General features: G+C 46.6%; 1 long non-coding RNA gene across 1 annotated transcript in view; it reads right to left on the bottom strand.

Annotated features, from left to right (window-relative positions):
* The window catches only part of LOC115097081, a 30,856-nt gene extending 22,734 nt beyond the window's left edge, over positions 1-8,122 (bottom strand). Inside the window, exons 1-3 of the long non-coding RNA XR_003858199.1 lie at positions 7,826-8,122; positions 5,452-5,573; positions 4,024-4,132 (exon numbers count right to left, since the gene is read on the bottom strand). This is a non-coding gene — a long non-coding RNA (uncharacterized LOC115097081). The remainder of the gene's footprint in view (positions 1-4,023; positions 4,133-5,451; positions 5,574-7,825) is intronic.
* Positions 8,123-22,910: the final 14,788 nt, after the last annotated feature.

Below are 22,910 nucleotides of genomic sequence, written 5' to 3'. Positions count from 1 at the left end.
TTCTCCACAATCCATCAACTGTGTAACAGTTCTCTCCTCACTCAGTCACTTGGGTTTCACTCAAATTGTCAACAGCCCCACCCACAAGGCAGGCCACACATTGGACCTCATCTTCATTAACGACAGCTTTGCCATCTACTCCAATCCCACCTGCTCGCTAGTTCCCTGGTCAGACCACCGGGTCATCTACACGACCCTTAAGATCCAAAATCCACCACCTCAAGCCTCCACTAAATCCACCATCCATTTCAGGAAACCATGTTCACTGGACCTACTCAGTGAAAAGATATCCAAAGCACTAAACCAACTAGACCTCACAGACGCAACCACAGCAACCACCTCATGGATCAATCTCACCAATAAAATTGCAGATCAAATCTGCCCAACATCAACCAAAACCATACAACCCGCACTGGACAACAGATAACCTTGGTTTACCCCTGAACTTAAATTCCTCAAACAAATACTAAGAAATAAGGAACAAAGCTGGAGAAAAAACCCCACCACTTCGTCACATGCTATCTATAAATCCCTTCTCAACACATACAGGAACGCCATCCTTAGAACCAAGAAAGATTTCTACGCAAAAATCCACAACTTCATTTTTGACTCAAAGGCACTTTTTTTCTACGTCTCTTCACTTACCAAACCATCTCCTCCCACCATCCCAGACCACCAAGCACTCAACAAAGCCAATGACCTCGCCAATTATTTCAAGACAAAAATCTCCAACCTTACCTATTCTCTCACAACCAACAGCCTCCCCCCAATACACCATCTCATAACCCTACCTCTACAAAATTCTAGTCTAGAGTCATTTGAACCCACCTCTTCTCTTGAGATAGAAAATACCCTCAAGAAACTCAAACCATCCTCCCACCCATCAGACCCATTACCGACAAACCTACTCATCGCCATCCCGAACACCATTTCAAAACCAATTTCTGAAATTATTAATACCTCTCTATCTCAAGGCTTAGTACCTAACCAGCTAAAACTGGCAATCCTCAAACCTCTGCTAAAAAAAACCAAACGCCTCCCCATCGGATCCAGCTAACTTCCGACCAATCGCAAACTTACCTCTCATTGCCAAATTGATGGAAAATCCAGGATTGGCGCGCGCAAGGCTGCCGATTTTGGGCAGCCTGCGCACGCCGAGCCGCACAGGCCTGCCTCCGTTCCCTTCCCCTACCTAACCCACCCCCCCGGCCCTATCTAAACCCCCCCTCTACCTTTATCCATGGATTTACGCCTGCCAGAGGCAGGTGTAAATCTGCACGCGCCAGCAGGCTGCTGGCGCGCCGAGACCCGACCAAGGGGCTGTTCCGGAGGGTGCGGCCATGCCCCCGGAACGCCCCCAGGCCGGCGCCACGCCCCCGGGCCTGCCCCCCAAACGCCGCGCCACGCCTCCCAAACGCGGTGTCACTCGGCGACGCCCCCAACACGCCCCTTTTCAGAAACCCCGGGACTTACGCGAGTCCCGGGGCTCTGTGCGCGCCGGTGGCCTATGCAAAATAGGCGCGCCGGCGCGGGAGGGCCCTGCTCGCGTAAATCCGGCCGGATTTACGCGAGCAGGGGGTTTAAAATCCGCCCCACCATATTTTCCGTACTCATTCACTTTGATCTGTTCCTTTGTTCCCCTATTAAAGATACTGTGCTCAATTGTTTTTTGTAACTATACTATGATACTGGGTTCAAATATTTCTTGTAATCTGTACTATGTTTAATTTTGTTCTTTATTTTGTTCTTTGTTCTTTGTTTATTGTTCTATGTAAAGCCCCCTTTTTTGGGCGTTTCACTGTTTTATGTAAACCGGAGTGATTTGTATTTCATACAAGAACCTCGGTATATAAAAATCAAAAAATAATAATAAATAATAATAAAATTATGAGAGGTCTTGAACGAGGAAATGTGAATCAGTTATTTACAGTTTCGAATAATAGAAGGACTAGGGGGCATTCCATGATGTTAGCAAGTAGCACATTTAATACTAATCGGAGAAAATTCTTTTTCACTCAACGTACAATAAAGCTCTGGAATTTGTTGCCAGAGGATGTGGTTAGTGCAGTTAGTATAGCTGGGTTCAAAAAAGGTTTGGATATGTTCTTGGAGAAGAAGTCCATTAACGGCTATTAATCAAGTTTACTTAGGGAATAGCCACTGCTATTAATTGCATCAGTAGCATGGGATCTTCTTAGTGTTTGGGTAATTGCCAGATTCTTGTGGCCTGGTTTGGACTTTGTTGGAAACAGGATGCTGGGCTTGATGGACCCTTGGTCTGACCCAGCATGGCAATTTCTTATGTTCTTATGTTCTAGTCAATCCGAAGCATGAAGCAGGATAGGAACGAAGAGACAGGAACCAGGAACAACGAGGAACAGGGAGGCAGAGATGAGACAAATCTCTAGGAGGCAATGAGTACTCGACCAGCGAGGAGACCTGTTGGAAATGTTAACGTTAGGGAGCAGAGCCTGAGCTTAAATGCTGTAGTCAGGTTAACGTCATCATCCGGGACCGCGGCTAGATTTCCGCCGCGGTCCCTACTTAAGAATCAATGGTGCGCGTGCCCGTGCCTAGGGAGGGGCGTGGCGCGAGTAGCAGCATCTCTCCGCGGGCCACGCAGAGAGGCCCGACGAGAAGTGGAAGCAGGACCGGGAACGCTGGGGACTGTGGCAGAGCCGGAGGCACCAGGGGAGGCCCAAAGATGGAGCTGACGACCCACCGCTGCCAGCAAGGAGGAACCAGAGGCTGGAGTCACTGTAGAAAGATGAGGGGGCCGTGCCATGGGTGTGCTGCGGACAGCACGCGTAACACCTGATTTATATCAACGAGCAGAAGTTTTCTTTGTTGCAGGTTTTTTAAAGTGTCCCTTTGTTCATTAAGTAAAAACTGAGAGCCATGAGCTGCCCATGAGTTCCTTCTCTCTGACATCCAGCTCATACTGTATTGGTTTATTTTAATCAGAAAAAAAAGAAGACCTAGGAAGAAGACCAAAAGTGACTGAAACTGACATGACTCTAGGCAGCACAGCTGCCACAATCAGAGGAGGAGCTCCTAATTTGCGATAGCGAAGTTTACACCTCGTGCTGTTCCCTGCATGAGTCAAAGGGTTTTTCAAGGTTAGTTTATTAAGGCACTTCAAGGTAAATGCAATTTAATATTTAACAATGCATTGAAGAGGAACACGGAGGCAGCTATTCCATTCTGTATGGAGAACACATTTTACCATTTTAAATTATGCAAAAAAGCAACAAAAAACAAAAAAAACAAACCTCACGTCATTTCCATTGAAGCTCTCACTCAAGAGTGCATGCTGGTTACTCGCCCTAAAAGCTGCATGCTGCTCGTTTAAAAATAAACTTTTACATTAATCAATTACAGTAATTATCATCCCCGAGATTAGGCTGATGTGTACACCAAAGAACATACACCACCGAGATTGATTGGACTAAAATAGGAACCTAATTTGCATTTGCTTTTTCTTCGGTTGCTCCCATGCAGGAGACAGCTCAAAACAAGGACAAATCTTAGAGAGATGTCAGACCTGAAAATTGTGACTTAGATAATCTGACATGTCATGGCACTAAACTGTGCAGTTTATTATGATCTATGATATTTTTTACTATAAGACATTGTGGGCTCTGTATCATATAAATGTAGCCCCTCGTCTGGTATTGAGCTGAGAAGGCAAAGGTCACGATCAGCTATGGAGCTATGTTCTGGCACAGTCCCAACAGCCCCAGGGCATGGATTCTCCACTTAGTGGGGAGAGGATGTGCCTAAACCTCTTCCGTGGGTTCTATCTCAGTTATGTACAAGCTGAGCGATTCTAGGCACCAAATAACTAGATGGAACACTCTGGATGGGTGTTTCAAATATAAGTTTTACTGCTGCAGATCTTCAACTGTAATTAACTGGCAGGATGCACATTTGTTCTTTATTACATCCATGTTCCAACATATTCCCCAAACTTCTTTTTATCTGTGCATGGGTCCCTCAGCAGCTTGTTCCTGAGTTTCTTACCCTCCTTGCCATGGAACGGTAAGTATCCCAAGATGCGCTGGGGGCCTCCTCCAATATTTTAGGTCTCCCAATCTTCTGTTTTCCTCCACCGCAGACACACCAATGGGATCTCCGGATGAAAAAAGTGGAAAATGCCATATTACAACAACTCTCTGCTTTCATTGATTCATATTCTACGCTTGATCAATATCAATTCAGATTTTGCAAGTTCCATAACACAGAAATGCTGTAATTTTCAAGTTTTGACACTATTCACCACGGATTTCATACTGGTACAGTTTTTATTCTTATTTTGCTTGTCCTCCTCTCCTCTGCCTTCAAAACTATTGATCATTCTATTCTTCTCTCACAGCTTGTTTCTCTGAGTCTATCTGGTGTCATTCTCTCTTGGTTCTCACAAATCACTTCCAAAAGGTCACATTTGGCACTAGTGTCTCTTCTTGGTTCTCTCTCCCCTTGGGTGTATTCAAGGCTTGGCATTATCTATCCATAGCCCTTTTCAACATTTATTTAGGTTTTTTATATTCTGCTTTTTGGCACTTCAAAGTGTACATCAAACTAGATTACATTCAGGTACTGTAGGTATTTCCCTATCCCCACAGGGCTTGCAATCTAATTTTGTACCTGAGGGTAAAGTGACTTGCCCAAGGTCACAAGAAGCAACAGTGGGATTTGAACCCTGGGTTGTGGTCCACTGCTCTAACCACTAGGCTACTCCTCCATTTCTCCACTCCTTCAACATCTACCTCACCCTTCTTTGTCGCTTGCTGGTGAGCCTTGGGGTACACTATAAACTGTATACTGATGACACACAGTTTTTCTTTCTGTAAAATCATCATGGATATTTACCAAGCAATTAATTTCTCTTTCTCTTTCCACTATTCAGGACTGGTTACAACATAATAAACTCACCTTGAATGTCAATAAAACTGTAATCATGATCCTTTCCTATTGTAATTCCATAAAGTTTCCTGACAAAATGCATTTTAAAGGCAGTCCTTTCCTATCTCTAGAACAGTTCATAATCTTAGGCTCTTGGTTAATTCTTTGCTGTCAATTCATGATCACATAAATACTTTAGCTCAATCTTCATTTTACAAACTTCGTCTGTTGCATCATCTCAAACCCCTATTGGAATCAAGAGACTACAGGACTGTTTTTCAATCTCTTCCTTTTTCAAATTTAGATTATTGTAATTCTCTTTTCACTGGTTTGCCTGCTTATGCTACCCATCCATTACAAATTGTACAGAATTCTGCAGCTCTGCTTCTAACTGGAATCTCTATTTGTGAACATATTATTCCAGTTTTACAATCTCTGCACTAGTTTCCCATAGCATCTTTAACACAATATAAATTGGCCATCACTGTTCATAATCTGTTGAATAATTGTTCTTCACCCTGGATAATAGCCACATTGTCTACGCACCTTCTTGAACCCTGAGATCATCAAACCAAGGACTATCAGATGTTCCATCACCAAGATTTGTCCATCTGGTTGAGGCCAGAGAGCGCGCTTTTACTTCAGCAGACCCAGTCCTCTAGAATTCCCTACCAGCAGAGATAAGGACATTGGGAGACCCAAAATTATTCAGGAAGGCACTGAAGACATTTCTTTTTCAAAAGGCATATGGACTACCTGACTAGGCAGTAGAAAAGGACCGGAAGGCTCATCTGCATACTACTGCCAGCATCCCCCAGGAGAGGCATCCAGAGGTCACCGCAAGTGAGCCAGGGATTGAATTCCACAGCCCCATCTTCCAGAGACCCTGCACCCTTTACAGTTGAAGATGACCTCATCTGCATACTGCTCCAGCATCCCCTGGGAGAGGAGTCTAGAGGTCACTGCGAATGATCCAGGGATTGAATTCCAGAAGCCCTACACCCTTTGCAGTAGAAGAGGACCGGATGGTTCATTTGCATACTCCCAGCATCCCCCAGGAGAGGAGTCCAGAGGTCACCGCAAGTGATCCAGGGATTGAATTCCAGAGGCCCTGCACCCTTTGCAGTACAAGAGGACCGGAAGGCACATCTGCATGCTGCTGCTAGCATCCCCCGAGAGAGGAGTCTAGAGATCACCGCAAGCGATCCAGGGATTGAATTCCAGAAGCCCTGCACCCTTTGCAGTAAAAGAGGACCGGATGGCTCATTTTCATACTGCTCCCAGCATCCCCTGGGAGAGGAGTCCAGAGGTCACCGCAAGTGATCCAGTGATTGAATTCTAGAGGCCCTGCACCCTTTGCAGTAGAAGAGGACTGGAAGGCTCATCTGCATACTGCTTTTGGAGGCAGAAGTCAAAATCAGGAAGCAGATCATTGTAGGAGCTACTTCCAGTACCTCTAGTTGGCCAACCAATGGGTGCAATGAAAAAGGGACCCTTGAAAACTTATGTACTGCATCTTCTTTGGGTGGTTTTTATACTGACCCAAAAATAGATGTCACCATCTGTAAAAAAAAAAAAAAGTCCAGCTTTCCTTAGGACTAGGACAACTATGAGAACTCAGTGCTATGCAAATGGACAATTTTCAAAACTGTCCACATTTGGCGCAAAGTCCATGGGTACTTTTACCTGTGGTCATTGCATCAATTTCCAAAGAGAAAGTATGCATAGATTTTCATTTTGAAACTTGCTGCAAGTACAAAGTACATGTGGGTCACTTGCATTTGCTTTTGGCACGGGTAGGATTTAATGTGTGCATATATTTGAGGTCAGGTGTAGGCTGGATGAGGCAAGACTGGCTGGACTAGGCAAAGCAGGTTGGACAAGGCAAAGTAGGCAGGAAGCTGAGGGCAGGCACAGGTTGAGAGCTGGATACAGGTACTCACTAAGGACTGGATATAGATAATGACTGGGGTTGGATACAGAACTCAAGTTGGGACTGGATCTGGGGAATAGACAAGGAGCTGAACTGGACTTGATAGGACAAGGGCAGGACTGGACTAGACAGGGAACAAGAAAACCCAATAGGGTACAAGACTGGGCAATGTAATCCTAGTAGGCCTGGAGGCCATAACCTAAGACAGAAAAGACCAGTAGGACACAAAGCATGGCAGGGAAGCCAGAGAGACTGCATAGCAAGTCCAGAAGGCCTGGAAGGGCCCAAAAGCAAGGCAAGAGGCCAAGAGAGGCTGAAGAGCCAGATAAGAGGCCAAGATAGACCACAAGACAAAGCAGAAGGCCCAGATAGGACACAAGGTAAGACAGAAAGAAGAAGACAATTAATTTTTCATCCTCCTCTGATGAGTTGTCAGAGGAAGAAGCCTCAGATAAAGTTGCACCTACAAAGAAGAATGTTTCTTTTGATCCAATATCATCAATACAATCCAATAACATCATAAATGATACAAATCATTTTTTATGTTCACAAATGAGAGATCCCAACAAGTCAGGGAACTCATATCAACCAAACACATTTCAAAACAGAGGCAATCATCAAATCAAATGAGTTTACCCGAAGGAAATTCAGTTTTCAGTCTATCCTCGCAATGTTTGTCTAAAGATAGAAGACAAGTTCTACAGGCCCCCAGAACCCAAGGGCTCAACCTGCGGAGGAGGGGGTTTGTTAGTCATTAGACCATCTCTAGTCCTGACCTGCAGCCCTGTACCGCCTCTGTGAGGGTGCTCCCTGACTCCAGCCTGCCAGACATGACAGGTCTGCTCACCATGCTGCTGAATATTGGCCTAATTAAAATTCATAATAACTAATTCTTGCATAGTTAGTAAATCCAGCAACAGCAGTAATACCAGTTCTTAACTAAATACATTCATCTGTATTCAGAGTGATCATACGCCTTATTCATACCTTTTTGCAAAAATACTAGTCAATGGAAAAGTCCACCATGCTTCTCTTCAGAAATTTCATTCATGCTATGGTATTCAACAAGAGCTGGGACCTGGGCACCTTAAAGGAGGAACCTTTAATTATTAGGGAGTATCTCACATATCAAGAGTCAGATCTAAGCAGCAATATGCAGGTTTCAGGGGAAAAACATGAGTCTGGGCTGAGGACTGGCCTAGCTGTTAGGAAAATTAGATGCTGTAATTAAACAGACTGTCTCCATGGAGGAAAGGTTAAGTGATTCTCTTAGATGTTATCTGTCACAATTTGTATAGACAAAATATCAGCGTGGGGGCCCATCAGCAATGGTAATAGCTATACTGCATAACTTAATCTTTCCAGAAACAATTACTTGCCATGAAGTATCCAGTACATAAAGCTAAAATGCTGCCATGCATGCTGTAAGATTGTGTCCTACACTGCAGTGTTTTTTTAAGTAACACCCAAGAATTAATTGTGACCTGGAAAAATGGATTGAAGGTGCTTAAATGCTCCAGAGTCGATGTCAACAAGCTGCTATGATACAGGCCACATACCTGGCATTGTTCTGAATATATACCAGGGGCAGGCTACTCAATCCTTTGAGGGCCACAAACAGGTCTGGATACATAAAATGTACTCGGTTCTTAGATCAGATACATTCAAATAAGACTCATGAATATTCATTGTGGACATTCCGAAGAAAACAGACTCATTTGCATATCTTGATAGTAGGAGCCACCTACTCCTGTTGTCTACCAGACTTAAAACAACAGCATTAATGAGGTTTTTAAATAATTCAGCTGGGAGTACTAAATCATTAAGATGCACCCTTTTCATTCAATTCTTTATTTTATTCCTCATGAGATGTAATTGATTCTTATCATATTTAAATTGCATATCATGCTTTATGATGTATTATAAGTTTGTTAGGTATTGAGAATGTTAGCCGCTTAGAGGAGCAGGAATGAATTTAATGTAATATAGAGATCAACTTAAAAATAAAAAAAAAATGACTAGAAGACCATCTTTAGCACTATTTGTCCAGCTAATTCAGACAAATGGCAGGATTTTAAAATCTAGCCTTGCTGACTGGGCCCATGGTAGCTAGAAAATTTTATCTGGCTAACAAGTTTCCAGCTAGCTCAGGGGCAGGACAAGGAGTATTTCATGTTGGAGCCAGCTATCTGGCTAAATTAGCTGGATAAATGTCAATTTTCAGCATTATCCGGCTAATGTAGCCAGATAATTTTAGGAATGTGAAGAGCAATCCTAAAGTTAGCCAGACAAACTCATAAGTTTATCGGGCCAACTTTAGTTTTTGAAAGCTCCTTTTAAGCTCCTCCCATCATGATTCTAAGTGGTGGGGGCGAAGGGGGTGTTGTGGTGGTGAAGCTGGGGGAGATGGAGATGTCTCTGCTGCATTCCATGCAGGCATCACAAAGATGCATGGAAAGAGGGAATGAAGAGCAGGTGCGGGGAGGTTTTATTTTCACATTGAGGCAGCCCCAGGATGCTATGATACAGGAAAATCCAAGGCTGCGTCCACTTCCCACCCTACTGCTTTTAATTTCTTGAAACTGTTTTCTCTCTCTGCTACCCAGCATGGGATAATCTCTCTTGGTGATTCAGGTCTCCTTGAAGGTCCAGGTCCTTGTCCTGCCTCCTTCGCTGTCCTCTTATTGCCGGCAGTGGTTGCTCCTGTATGGGGTACTTGTCCTCTCTCTATCCCCAAGGGCATCCCCTCTGTGAAACACCAGCATCTTATGGGTTCCGACAGTCAGAGAACTCAAACCCTGCCGATCCATTCTTCAGGCCTCTCTACAAAGAGATACAGACAGCATAAAGGTATAAGAAGCATGACACATGCTTTCAGAAAGTACAGTGGAAAAAAAAAGAGACAATGGAAATCCAGGAACTGTTTGATGAAGATATCAATCGGTGGTGTAAAAGTGCCTATAAGGTCACAATAATAAGTTCCTCAAAACCAAAGTAACTAGCTCTGGTTCTAGATACTGTTTTCAGTTATTGCTTACCCACATGTCAATGTGCTGTAAACTCAATGGCTAGAGACATAGGCATAGTTGGGGGGGGGGGGGGGGGCTCAGGGCATAGGTGGCAGTGCTCACTACCTCCCCGTCAAATGCTCCAAGAGCTAGTGCTGAATCAGGCCCCTGTGTCTCCCAACCAATATGGCCTGCATACCCCTTTCACTCCCATGCTAAGCAAACTTCGCCTATGGATACAGAGAAGAATTTCAAGGAAATCAGTGCAAGTCTGCAGGAGAGAACTCTTGGAAACCGGTCCAGCTTGTGTAATCCTGTCACATGGGATGTTGCAATGAATCCAGGAAGTGCTGGCGTTGGTCGGCTGTTTGGAAAATGCTCACAGTGCTGGCTTAGAGTGCATGAAATGGTTGAGAACCGAGGGTTAGGCTCCCACCCATCACTTTGGTAACTTGAGGGCAAAATGGTACACAAGGGTGAGTGGGAGGGGAAGAAGTTGATGATGGATGGGGGTAGTTGGGGAAAGGGGAGAGAAAAGCCCATGGAGAATGCAGTGGAGGGTTAGAGAGAGAGAGAGAGAGAGGGATGTAAGGAGGAAGTGAGAAGGTTGAGAGGAAGATAAGGGTGTGGAGGGAAGATGTTACAATTCCTGCCCGTGGAGCTACTCTCCGCGAGCAGGCCTCTCCACCCACCTGGTTTCCCCGACGTGGCAGGATGCCGCCGACTCCGCTCACTGCAGCCCGGAGGCTGTGGCCATCTCCATCCCTGCGCGGCAGTGCTGCCACCGACGCTGCTGCTCCTCCTTCGTGGCAGGGAGCTGTTCCTGGTGTCCTTGCTGGGCAGGGAGGCTGCCTCTGCTAATGCCTGTCTCTCCCTGCCTTCTTCGCGGCCTAGTGCCGCTGCCGAGATCTGCGGCCTGGAGGCCGCACCTACCAGCACTCTTGCGGCAGGGAGCCGCCGCCCTGGATCCCCTTCGAGCAGCAGGGGATAGTCCGCTCCGATGTCATCGTGCGGCCTGGAGGTCGCCCCAAAGCCTGCCTGCCTGTCTCCGCGCTGAGGTGCAGGAGAGCACTGCTGTCCATGGTGCTGCCTCTCTCTTCAGCCTTTTCTTAGGCGCCAGCGTGCGCCTCTTCATTCTATTTAAAGGGCCAGGCACAGGAAGTGCTACTGGCTCCTTCTGATGATGACTTCCTGTTTCAGCCCTATAAAAGGGATTCCTCTTCAGTCTCTCATTGCCTTCGGATCGGGTTCCACAGTCGTCTGTGTCTTTTGACTGGTCCATGTCCTCCGTGGGCTCCTTCTGCTTTGACGGCTTCGTCTCCATGTTCCAGATGTCCTTCGTCCAGGTCTTCAGTTGTCTCCTTGTTCCAGTTGTCCGTCGTCCAGGTCTTCAGTTGTCTCCATGTTCCAGTTGTCCTTCGTACTGTCCTCTCCATTTTTCAGATGTTCTTCGTTCCGGTCTTCAGTCCTCTCCGTGTTCCAGATGTTCTTCGTCCAGGTCTTCTGTTGTCTCGATGTTCCTGATGTCCTTGCCTTTGTATTTGCCTCCATGCCTTGGTTCCCAGATGTCCACCTTCCTGGCGTACTGCTGTCGTGGTCAGTGACCAGCCCCACAAGTGGGCTGTGTAGGGCACCTCATGGTACAAGGCCATCCTCATCTCCGCAGCGCAACCCTTTGGAAGACCTCCTGCTTCAGTCCGTTGTTTTTAATCCTTGAGTATTGAATCCTGCTTCAGAGTTGTCCTGGTCTTCAGAGCCTATTGCAACCTGCATTAAGTCCATGTCGAGTCTCTGTTTGAACTTGCCCTGAGTCCGGTGTGGTCCGCGACCAATCCCGCGGGGGGCTGTGTAGGGCGCTCCCCAGTGCAGGTCTCTGCAATTGCTTTGTCATGTTCCGGTATCAGCTTCCATTATTCCTCCTGGAGTACTGCCTCGAGCCCAGCATGGTCCGCGACCAGTCCCGCGGGTGGACAGTGTAGGGCATGCTGCGTTGCAGACTCGCACCAGCTCTTGATCCTGCTTCAGCCCTCATCTACAGTGTCTTGTTTCAGCCCTCACCTACAGTGTCTCGCTTCAGCCCTCATCTACAATGTCTCGCTTTAGTCCTCGTCCATGATGTCTTCTCTCCAGTCCTCATCAATGGTGTCTTGCTTCAGTCCTCGTCTATGATGTCTTTCCTTCAGCCTTCGTCTACAGTGTCTTCACCTCAGTCCTGTCTTCGCTTCAGTCCTAGTCCAAAGTCTTCTGTGTTCCAAGGACTCCATCTGCCCTCGTCCTCTGTCTGACCTGCCCATTGCCGTACCCAGTGGCAGGTTCGAAAGGGCTTGGAACGGTCGGAGGACAGTTCATCAATCAACATTGCGTTGTTGGTTATCCTGGGGCGTGCAGGTCCAGTTGAGGGTCAGACCTTGTACCCTAGTCCTGCTTTCGTTACCCATGCTCGCACCAGCTCACCTCCCGTGGTGTGGCTTGGGGCTCCTCCCTGGGCCATGCCGAGGTCCAAGGGCTCACATCACCAGCTTCAGAGACGACCGCGCCTCCGTGCCTCGGAGTGTAACAGCTGCCGGAGGTCGTACTCGTAACAGGACCAGAAGGCCACTGAGCCCTCGGGTCGTAAGTGTTACGAGCGCGCGCAGGCGCGGTCGTCTCGGGCAGGTGGTGAGCCCTTGGGCCACGGCAGGACCCCAGGAGGAGCCCAAGGCCACACCGTGGGAGGTGAGCTGAGCAGGCATGGTGAGCCAGGCAGGCAGGAACAGAAACAGGGAGTCCGGCCCTCAGCCGGACCTGCATGCCCATGGTAGCCAACACGGGGAAGTTGACTAATGAACGGTCCTCCGACTGTTCCCGGCCCTTTCGGACCCGCCGCAGGGAACGGCAATGGGCAGCAGGCCGGACAGAAGCGAGGGCAGACAGAGTCCTTAAACTGAAGACATCAGACGGGGCAGAAGCAGGCTGAAGCAAGACGGAGACATCAGGACAAGGGCTGAAGCGAGACACTAGAAGGATCCAGGTGAGTAGGAACTCCGATGCTGGGATACTCACATCCGAAGCCCCCTCGGCTGGTAGAGGAAGACACCAGGGTACGGGCTGAAGCAGACACTGTAGACAAGGCTGGACGGGAACATTGCACTGTCCATCAGGGCGCCCTACTCAGCCCAGCCGTGGGACTGAGTCACGGACCACCCTGTCCCAGACGCGCCCTACACAGCCTAGGAAGGCTGGTCGCGGACCACGCTGAGAAGGAGGGCGCGGGGAAGACCCAGGCGAACAGGACTCCGATGCTGGGAAACTCACATCCGAAGCCCTTACGGCTGGCAGGCACAGGAACAAACATCTAGGCAGGGTCAGAGACAGACATCAAGGCAGAGACACTGGACATCAGGAACAGCAAGCAGAGACAGGACAAGGCGCCATCAAACATGGAGGACCTGGATCGGCTAGGTTACAGGCGACTGTAATGCTCAGATCCAAGGCCTGATCGAAGGCCGAAGACAAGCAGGAGTCGGAGTCACGGACCGGAGTCAAGGCAGGCTGAAGACAAGCAGGAGTCGGAGTCACGGACCGGAGTCAAGGCAGGCTGAAGACAAGGAGGAGTCGGAGTCACGGACCGGAGTCAAGGCAGGCTGAAGACAAGCAGGAGTCGGAGTCACGGACCGGAGTCAAGGCAGGCTGAAGACAAGCAGGAGTCAGAGTCACGGACCGGAGTCAAGGCAGGCTGACAACAAGCAGGAGTCGGAGCCACGGATGACCTGGATCGGCAGGGTTACAGACTACTGTAGAGCCCGATCCGAAGGCAAAGACACAGTGAACAGAAAGTCCTTAAATACTGGAGGTAGAAGGCAACTCCCTGGGAGGAGCTTGCCAGGACCGCCCATCGCTGGTCCTATAACTAGGGTAGAGAGCTGCGGGCCAGCCCCTGGAGAAGGGCGTCGCCCAACAGGAAGTCCAAACACTGAGGCTGCAAGCCACCGGCATGCCTCAGGAGCAGCTAGGCCTCTCAGGCCCTGGAGCAAGTCCTGGATGATGCGCAGGCGAGGCCCTGGCTTCAGAGCGGCCTCTGGAGGAAGGTAAGAGACCTCCTGCAGCGCAGCAGCAGGGGGGATCGCAACAGTAAGGGGATCCGAAGATCCCAAGCCCTTGGTCCCTAAATCTGCCGGAGGTCGCGCTCGTAACAGAAGGAGTATGTTGGTAGGAGTGATGAAAGAAGCAAGTGTTGAAAGGCTGGGGACTGAAAGAGGAGAGATAAAGAATTGTTGAGGAAAGGGAGGACAAGAAAACAGGAAGGAGGGTTGGTTTGGGGGAGAGGAGAAAGAGGAAGAGATGATAAAAGAAATTAGCCAAAGAAGGACAAGCGAGCCCTCTGGAGACAACGACAATACTTACTGTACCTGAATGTAGCTCACTTTGAGGGACCAATGAAAAGGCATGAGCTAAATAAGCCATAAATAAAAAGTTAGGAGTCTAAAAAGAAATAATGACAGAAGTTTCACCCAGAACTAAAGAAGCCTGCTTTCCAGGACGCGCATGTGTAAGCCGTGAATGTATACACATGTGCGGATGTAAAACATAAACCCACCCCCGTCGGGTGAAAATTTGGTGTGGATAGGACACCAAAACACAAGTTATTAGGGATCACACACACACACACACAGGGCAGTCTCATAAGGCTTCTTCTCATTTGGAGACTAGACATAACCTCTGCTTGAGGTATATAACGAAATAAAAACCAGGTGCTAAGTAGTTTGCATCCTTATACCGGTCTGTGGGTTCAAAAACAGTGGTGGAGCAGACCAGGCTCAGAGGTTTCTTTCAGTGATTCCTCTTAACTGGACAGGGAAAACCCTTTCCCCAACTGAGGCTTGAAACAGACTTCCTTTTATTGGATATGGCTGCCATTTCAGACCCACCACAAATCACAAGCTTCTTCCACTTCAGGCGAACGCAGACCCTGTGAGAAAGGATTCAGTCCACTCTTTGGACTGGAGGTTCCAATAACATCAAATTTATGAAACACAGAATGGGAGTATCCAAGGAGCTGCATGTATGTTGTTACATAAGAAGCCAAGAAGGGTGCTGGATAAAGGTTCACATAGTCCATGAATCCAAAATCTTAATCAATTCTTCTTTTATTTTTACATGCGGCAACTCCACTGTTAACAATATGGATTTCAGAGCGGGTCCCCCTACACGGACCCATATTTCGCCGAGGCTGTGTCGGGAGGTCACTGTGTCCGAAAGGACACTGACCGTAACACTATTCTCAGATTTGACAGCTGTCATCTGAAGGTATTAAAGAAAAACATTCCTACAGGACAGTTCCTGTGTTTAAGTAGACTGTGTTCAACAAAAGCAGATTTTGTCATGAAAGCTAAGGAGATGACCTCTCGGTTTAGACTGAGGGGGTACCCTTCCAAGGTTTTAAAAACAGCTTTTAAACGCGCTTTGAATATCAACAGGGATTTATTATTTCTTCCTCCACAAAAGAACACGGAAAAAATTTATAATTGTATTTTGCCCTTTTCACCATTAAGTAATTCAGTTACTCAAATCATACGTAGACATTGGCATGCGCTATCTTTGCAGCATTTGTTTCAGGGAAATTTGAGGTTTACTTATCCCAGAGGCAAAAACTTACGAGATTTATTAATATATTTGGACTCGACTCCTAGACAAACCATCAAAGCACAGCAACAGGGGGGATCGTAACAGTACCCCCCCCTCAAAGAATCCCCCCCCCTCAGAGGGACCAAAAACATAAAACAAGCGAGAAAAACAACCAACCAACCACAGGCAAGCGAACAAACACGCACCACAGGCAAGCAAGCAAACAAACACCCACCACAAACAAGCAAGCAAACAAACACTCACCACAAACAAGCAAGTAAACACTCACCACCAACAAACAAGCAAACACTCACCACCAACAAACAAGCAAACACGCACCACAACAACAAGCAACACGACGAGAGACCAAGAGCACGAGACCGGGAGCAACAAAAGCCAAGGAAACACGGGACCACGCGAACACGAGACCGAGGGAACAAGGGATGACGTGAACACGAGACCGAGGGAGCACGGGACCGAGGGAGCAGCGACCGAACGAATGGAGACCGCGGGAGCAGCGACCGAACGAACAGAGACCGCGCGAGCAGCGACCGAGCGAACGGAGACCGTGCGACCGACACACACAAATACAAAAGAGGGAGCAAGGGAACGGAGAGCGAGGGAGCGGAGAGCAAGGGAGCAGAGAGCGAGGGAGCAGTGAGCAAGGGAACAGAGAGCGAGAGAGCAGTGAGCAAGGGAACAGAGAGCGAGAGAGCAGAGAGCAAGGGAGCGGAGAGCGAAGGAGCAGAGAGCAAGGGAACGGAGAACAAAGGAGCAGAGAGCAAGGGAACAGAGAGCGAAGGAGCCCAAGAGCGAAAGAGCAAAGAGTGAGAGAGCGGAAAGCGAGGGAGCGAAGGGTGAAAGAGCGAAGGGCGAGAGACAGGAAGCGGGGGAAACAAACGCGGGAACGAGGAGGACGAGAGCCCACAAGCGGGAAACAACAAGCGGGAACAGAACAGAACAAACGAAGGACAGAAAACAGCACAGACGAGCAACACAGGGAAAACAGCACAAACAAGCAACACAGGGCCAACAGCACAAACAAGCAACACAGGGCCAACAGCACAAACGAGCACCCACGCAGCACACAGCACAAACGAGCACCCACGCAGCACACAGCACAGACAAGCAACCCCGCGGCACACAGCACGGACAAGCATACCCAGGCACACAGCACAAACAAGCATACCCAGGCACACCCACAGCAGAAGCAAGCAGAAGCAGGAGCAAGAGGGGGGGAGGGCGGGCAGAAACTACAGCAACATCAGGAGGAGCGCAGGCGCCTCCTGCAGGTCGTGGAACTCCATCCTGGGAACAAGGGAACCGATGGTTTGGGCGCAGGCGCCTCCTGCAGGTCGTGGGAACCCAAACAGCTGGCGCCTCCAGCAGGTCATAAGCAATAGCAGAAGCTGGCGCCTCCAGCAGGTCGAGAAACAAAAACAGACGAAGAAAAAATCCTGGAACCAAACAAGTCCATCACAAGCACAGCCCACCGAGCTCATGGCCTTCGGATTCTGTTACGAGCGCGCACGGGCGCGGTCGTCTCCAGCGGGTGGTGAGCCCTTGGGCCACGGCAGGACTCAAGGAGGAGCCCAAAGCCACACCGTGGGAGGTGAGCTGAGCAGGCATGGTGAGCCAGGCGGGTACAGAAGCAGGCACTGAGTCCGACCCTCAGCCGGACCTGCACGCCCATGGTAGCCAACACTGGGAAGTTGGCTGATGAACGGTCCTCCGACTGTTCCCGGCCCTTTCGGACCTGCCGCAGGGTACGGCAATGGGCAGCAGGCCGGACAGAGGCGAGGGCAGACAGAGTCCTTTACACTGAAGACATCGTAGACAAGGCAGGTGCAGACATCGTAGACAAAGGCTAGTGCAGACATCGAAGAGGAGGGCTGGAAGGAGACACGGGCACTGTCCCTGAGGGTGCCCTACTCAGCCCACCCACGGGACTGAGTCGCGGACCACCCCGTCCCATACGCGCCCTACACAGCCCAGGAAGGCTGGTCGCGGACCACGTTGAGAACAGGAGAGCGCAGGGAAGATCCAGGCGAGCAGGAACTCCGATGCTGGGATACTGACATCCGAAGCCCCTTCGGCTGGCAGGCAGGGAAGCTCCAGAGTGCAGGGAAGAATCCCACCTGTTGGCCACTCCAGGGCCCAACAGGCCAGAAGGCTCAGGAGCCAGACAGGACGTAGGGCAGAACAAGCGGAACTGGATCAGGACATCAGGAACACATCAAGGCAGACGTCAGTAACATCAGGAAGCAAACATCCGGACAGAGACAAGACAAGGAGCCATCAATACAAGGCAGACCACGGAAGACCTGGATCGAGGAAGAGGTACAGGCAACTGTAGCACTCAATCCGAAGGCCTCTCAGGCCCTGGAGCAAGTCCCGGATGGAACACAGGCGAGGCCCTGGCTTCGGAGTGGCCTCCGGAGGAAGGTGAGAGACCACCTGTAGCGCAGCAACAGGGGGGATCGTAACAGAATCATTACCCATGAAAACCTTCTCCATTATGGGTACCTCCCCAACCTTCTCCATTATGGGTACCTCCATTAATTGAGACATTCCAGCAATTAATTCTTAGGGATGTAAAAATCTTAGAATGTAAAAATGAGAAGTTTCGTAACAATTTAGATAAAACATCACGACAGGCACTCTCATCTATGGTTAAAAATCATAACGTAGTAATTAAACCAGCTGATAAGGGTGGCTCAATTGTGTTGATGAACAGGGAAGATTACATCAATGAAATCCAAGGTCAGGTTGGTGAAGAGACCACATATAAGAAGTTGAAAGAAAATCCCACTAACAAATTACAAAAAATAATTTAAAAGATTACAAACATTGGCAAAGAGCAAGGTTTTCTTAGTACAAAGGAGTACACATTTTTGTATTCTGAATATCCCCAGATCCCGGTAATTTACGTATTACCCAAAGTACATAAAACTCTAGATAATCCACCAGGACGGCCAATCATCTCATCAAATGATTCTTTATTGGAACTATTATCGCAGTTTGTCGACTGTTTTTTGAAAGGGTTTGTGCAAAGTGGTGAGACATGCATTAGAGACACTACACATTTTTTACAAATGTTTGAACACCTGAAAGATATTGTATAAGATCAATGATTTGTCACACTTGATATAAAATCATTATATAAGTCCATCCCACAGGATGAAGCATTGAAAGTAATAGAAGAATTTTTTGGACAGAAGAGATCGACCGCATCGTGTTCCAACAAATTTTATAATGCAATTAGCAAGCTGCGCATTGAAAAATAATTATTTTTGTTTCCAAGGGGAATATTATCAACAGGTATCAGGAACAACGATGGGGGCCACTATGGCCCCTTCGTTTGCCAATTTATTCATGATGCAATTTGAGCAACAGTGGATTAGGAAATCCCCTTTCATAGAAAAGATCGAATTTTATAAAAGATATGCCATTCCATAGAATGAAGACAACGTCTTCATTCTATGGAATGGCAATGAGGTAGAACCTAAATCTTTCAGTAAATTGATTAATAGCTGTGACGACAATATACAATTTACAATGAGTTATGATTTCAATAAGATTTCTTTTTTGGACATATTAATTGAAAAATTCAGTGACAAATGTGTGGTGACTAGTGTTTACAAAAAGAAAACTGATAGAAACACCTTGCTGCATTACAGTAGTGCACATCCCTTACCCTTAAAAAATAGCTTACCGGTTTCCCAATTTCTAAGATACATGCGAAACTGGAAGTCGGGCCCACGGTTGTCTTCTGAATCCAGTTTCCTCTTTTCCTCCTGCTGTCTAAGTGGGGAGCAATGCTGTAGTTGCATTAAAAAGCATCAAAGCATTATTCTTAAGGGTAGTAATTTCCATGCCTTCTGCTAAGGGTAGTAACTGCCCCACCTGCATGTTTATCTCATTTCTGTCCTCTAGCCTTTAGAGATCCACAGTGCTTGATATCTAAATTATATTTTTGGCTGGCATCTCCTGTTGAGGGTAAAGTTAGATTTAAATTACTGTCTTTTGGTGGACAGAAAAGAGCTCTGTCTCTACAATGATTATGGAAAACAGCTATAGAGTATTAATGAGATAGTACTGGACACCTGAAATGTTACATAAAATATACCAAAATCAATCTGATGCTTTCTGGAGGAATTGTGGTAAAACAGGCACATTCTATCGTTTATGGTAGATAGGTTCTAAAGTTCAGAATTTTTGGACACAAATCAGTGACTTGTTGTGTTTGGTGGTCTACGGGCTGCCCCCGCAAATCATCACCCTTACCTTTGTGGTCAGGCTGACCACTCTACCTTTCAATGCAGCAAAATGCTGCCGACATACCGCTGAACACTTTGCGACAGGACGCCACCAGCCTCGATGCTTCACACCTTTCCTTAGGCACACGATGCTTGACGTCATCCTATTTAAAGGGACCGTGGCGGGAAAGTCCCTGCGGCCCCTGGGAAATGATGTCACTGGTACTGCCCTAAATAAAGGCAGTTCCCCTGATGCTCCCTGCCTCATCAACAGGCCCAGCTACCTTGAGTAGTGGGTGCTGCTTCCCAGCCTGTACAGCCTGTTCTTCATCTTCCCAGCCTGTTCCAGCCTTCATCTTCCCAGCCTGTTCCAGCCTTCACCTGTCCAGTCTGTTTCTGCCTTGCCTGCCCAGCCTGCCTCAGCCCTATCCATCTCTTTTCTTCTTCCTTGGATGGATACCTGGTTTTGACCCTTGCCTGAACTCTGGATAAGCCTGATTGCTGCCTGCCTTTACCTTTACCTTTACCTGGACTCTGGATATGCCTGATTTCTGCTTGCCTATGACCCTAGTCAGGCCTTGGACCACATCTCCAGTCATCTGCAGAGACTGTAACCTAACTCCTGCTGGTCCTGGCACCCAAAGGCTCAACACAAGGAAAACGTTGGCTGGTAAAGGTGAAGCTCCTGATCGGTCTCTGCTTCGCATGAGTCTACCTGCTGATGGTGAGAAGCTGCTGCGTTCCTCCCTGCAGATAGAGCCAATCTCACTTCAGTCCAGGGGTCCACAGATACAATACTTTTTATCAGAAATTTTGTCAGTGACCATTGCTAATGATCCAAAAGTATTTCTTTTGTCTGTGTTTCCAGAGGATCTTCCAGTGTGCACATTGAGCCTAGTGGTCCAAACAGTGTTTGCAGCTAAGTATGAATCAGCCCCTCTGAGTGGAGGGGTTTCTTAGAATGTGGGACCCATTTATTCGATGGAGCGCTCAAGACATGAATTCCACAGGTGTTTTAAGTTTGCTAGTTTCTACTTTAATGACATTAACTCACACTACACAGGTTTTGGTCTGGGTATGTCTGTTAATAATCTTTTATAGATACTCTATTTCCCTGAACCTATTCTATTGTGTTTGCAGAACTTATCAATGTGTACATTGTATCCTTATGTTTATTTATTTATTTAATTTATTTATTTTTTAGCTTTTCTATACCGATGTTCCTGTAAAATATACATATCAAAATGGTTTACAATGAAACAATGTATGTGTTACTATGTATGTGTTTACAATGTTACAATGTATGTGTTATGGTATTGTCCCTGAGGAAGATTTGGAGGAGGGGATGGAGGGAATAATAACACTGGAAAAAGGTTGAACTATATTTTGGTTCTTGTGTGGTACTGCGTTATCACTAGATGATTGTATAAGTTTATAAGTTCACTAAAATTTTAATTACAAAAAAAAAGAACATAAAGGAAAAACTAAATTAATTCTTTGCTTCAGTTTTTACTTAGGAGGGTATCAAGGAATTACCTATGCTGAATACATTCTTTGAGGGTGATGATCAGAGGAACTGAAATACATTTTCCCAATTCACCATGATTTAATAGAACAAATTGTCAAACTAAAGAATAACAAATCACTGGGAATGGATGGTATAAAGTGAACCCCCGAATTCTGAAATAACTAAAAAATTAAATTGCAGACTTATTTCTAGTAATTTCTAACTTCTTATTTAAATCAGCTACTATACCTGAGCCAATCTAATGTCCATTTTTGAAAAGGATTCCAGAGTGAGCCGAAAACTACAGATTGGTGAGCTTGACCAGTACTGGCAAAATAGTAGAAACTATTTTGAAGAATGAAATTACTGGCCATCTGGATAAACATATATTACTGGGGCAGAGTCAACATGGATTTAGCAAAGGGAAGTTTTGTTTTACAAATCTGGACAAGGGTGAGTTGTTTGTTCTAGTGTATCTGGATTTTCAAAAGGCATTTGACAAAGTTCCTTATGAGAGGTAGCTCAGGAAATTAAAGAGTCATGAGATAGAAAGCAATGTCCTATAATGGATTGGTAACTGGGTAAAAGAGAAAACAGAATATGATAGAATGGTCATTTCTCTCAATAGCGAAAGGTAAAATAATGGAGTGTCCCAGAGATCAGTACTGGACCTGGTGCTTTTTTAATATATTTATACATGATCTGAAAATGAGTAAAGGGAGCATGAATGAGGTGATCAAATTTGCAGATGACACAAAATGATTCAAAATAGTTAAATCACAAACTGATTTTGATAAATTGCAAGAGGACTTTGCAAGACTGGGGAATTAAGCATCTAAATGGCAGATGAAATTTAATGTGGACAAGTGCAAAGTAATGCATGTAGGGAAGAACTATCCAAATTATAGTTACACGATGTTGGTTTCCATATTAGGCATCACCACCCAGGGAAACGATCCTGGAGTCACTGTGTACAATACTTTGAAATTCTTGGCTCAGTGTGCAGTATCCATCAAAAAAGTAAAATAGAATTATAGGTATTATATGGAAAGGAATTGAAAATAAAATAGAAAATATCATAATGCCTCTGTATCAATCTATGGTGTAACTGCACCATGGATCGATACAAATCATGCAGCTTTGGTTGCCCCTATCTCAAAAAAGATATAGAAGAAGTAGAAAAGGTGCAGAGAAGGGTGACCAAAATGATAACGAGGATAAAGCAACTCACCTATGAGGAAAAGCTTATCAGCCTGGAGAAGAGTTGACTGAGAGGAGATGAAAAGATCTATAACATCATGAGTGGTATGGAACAGGTAAATAGGGAACAGTTATTAATATTTATCCTTTCCAATACTATTAGGACTAAGGGACACTCCATGAACCTAGTAGGTAGCACTTTTACAACAAATTGGAGAAAGTATTTTTTCACTCAGCACACAATTAAATTATGGAATTTGTCAGAGGATGAGGTGAAAGCAGTTAGCATAGCTGGGTTTAAAAAGATTGTAGACAAGTGGAGGAAAAGTCAATAAATCACTATTAGCCATGTAGACTTGAAAAAGCCACTGCTTATCCTTGTTATGAGCAAGATGAATTGGGCCTGTTCTTTGGGATATTACTGGCTACTTGTGACCTGGATTGGCCACTGTTGGAGACAGGATGCTGGAGCTGTTGGACTTGGGTACTTGCCA

Source organism: Rhinatrema bivittatum, chromosome 8 (assembly GCF_901001135.1).
Source record: "Rhinatrema bivittatum chromosome 8, aRhiBiv1.1, whole genome shotgun sequence".
Taxonomy (NCBI): Eukaryota; Metazoa; Chordata; class Amphibia; order Gymnophiona; family Rhinatrematidae; genus Rhinatrema; species Rhinatrema bivittatum.
This window is presented reverse-complemented; position numbering and strand designations above follow the sequence as displayed.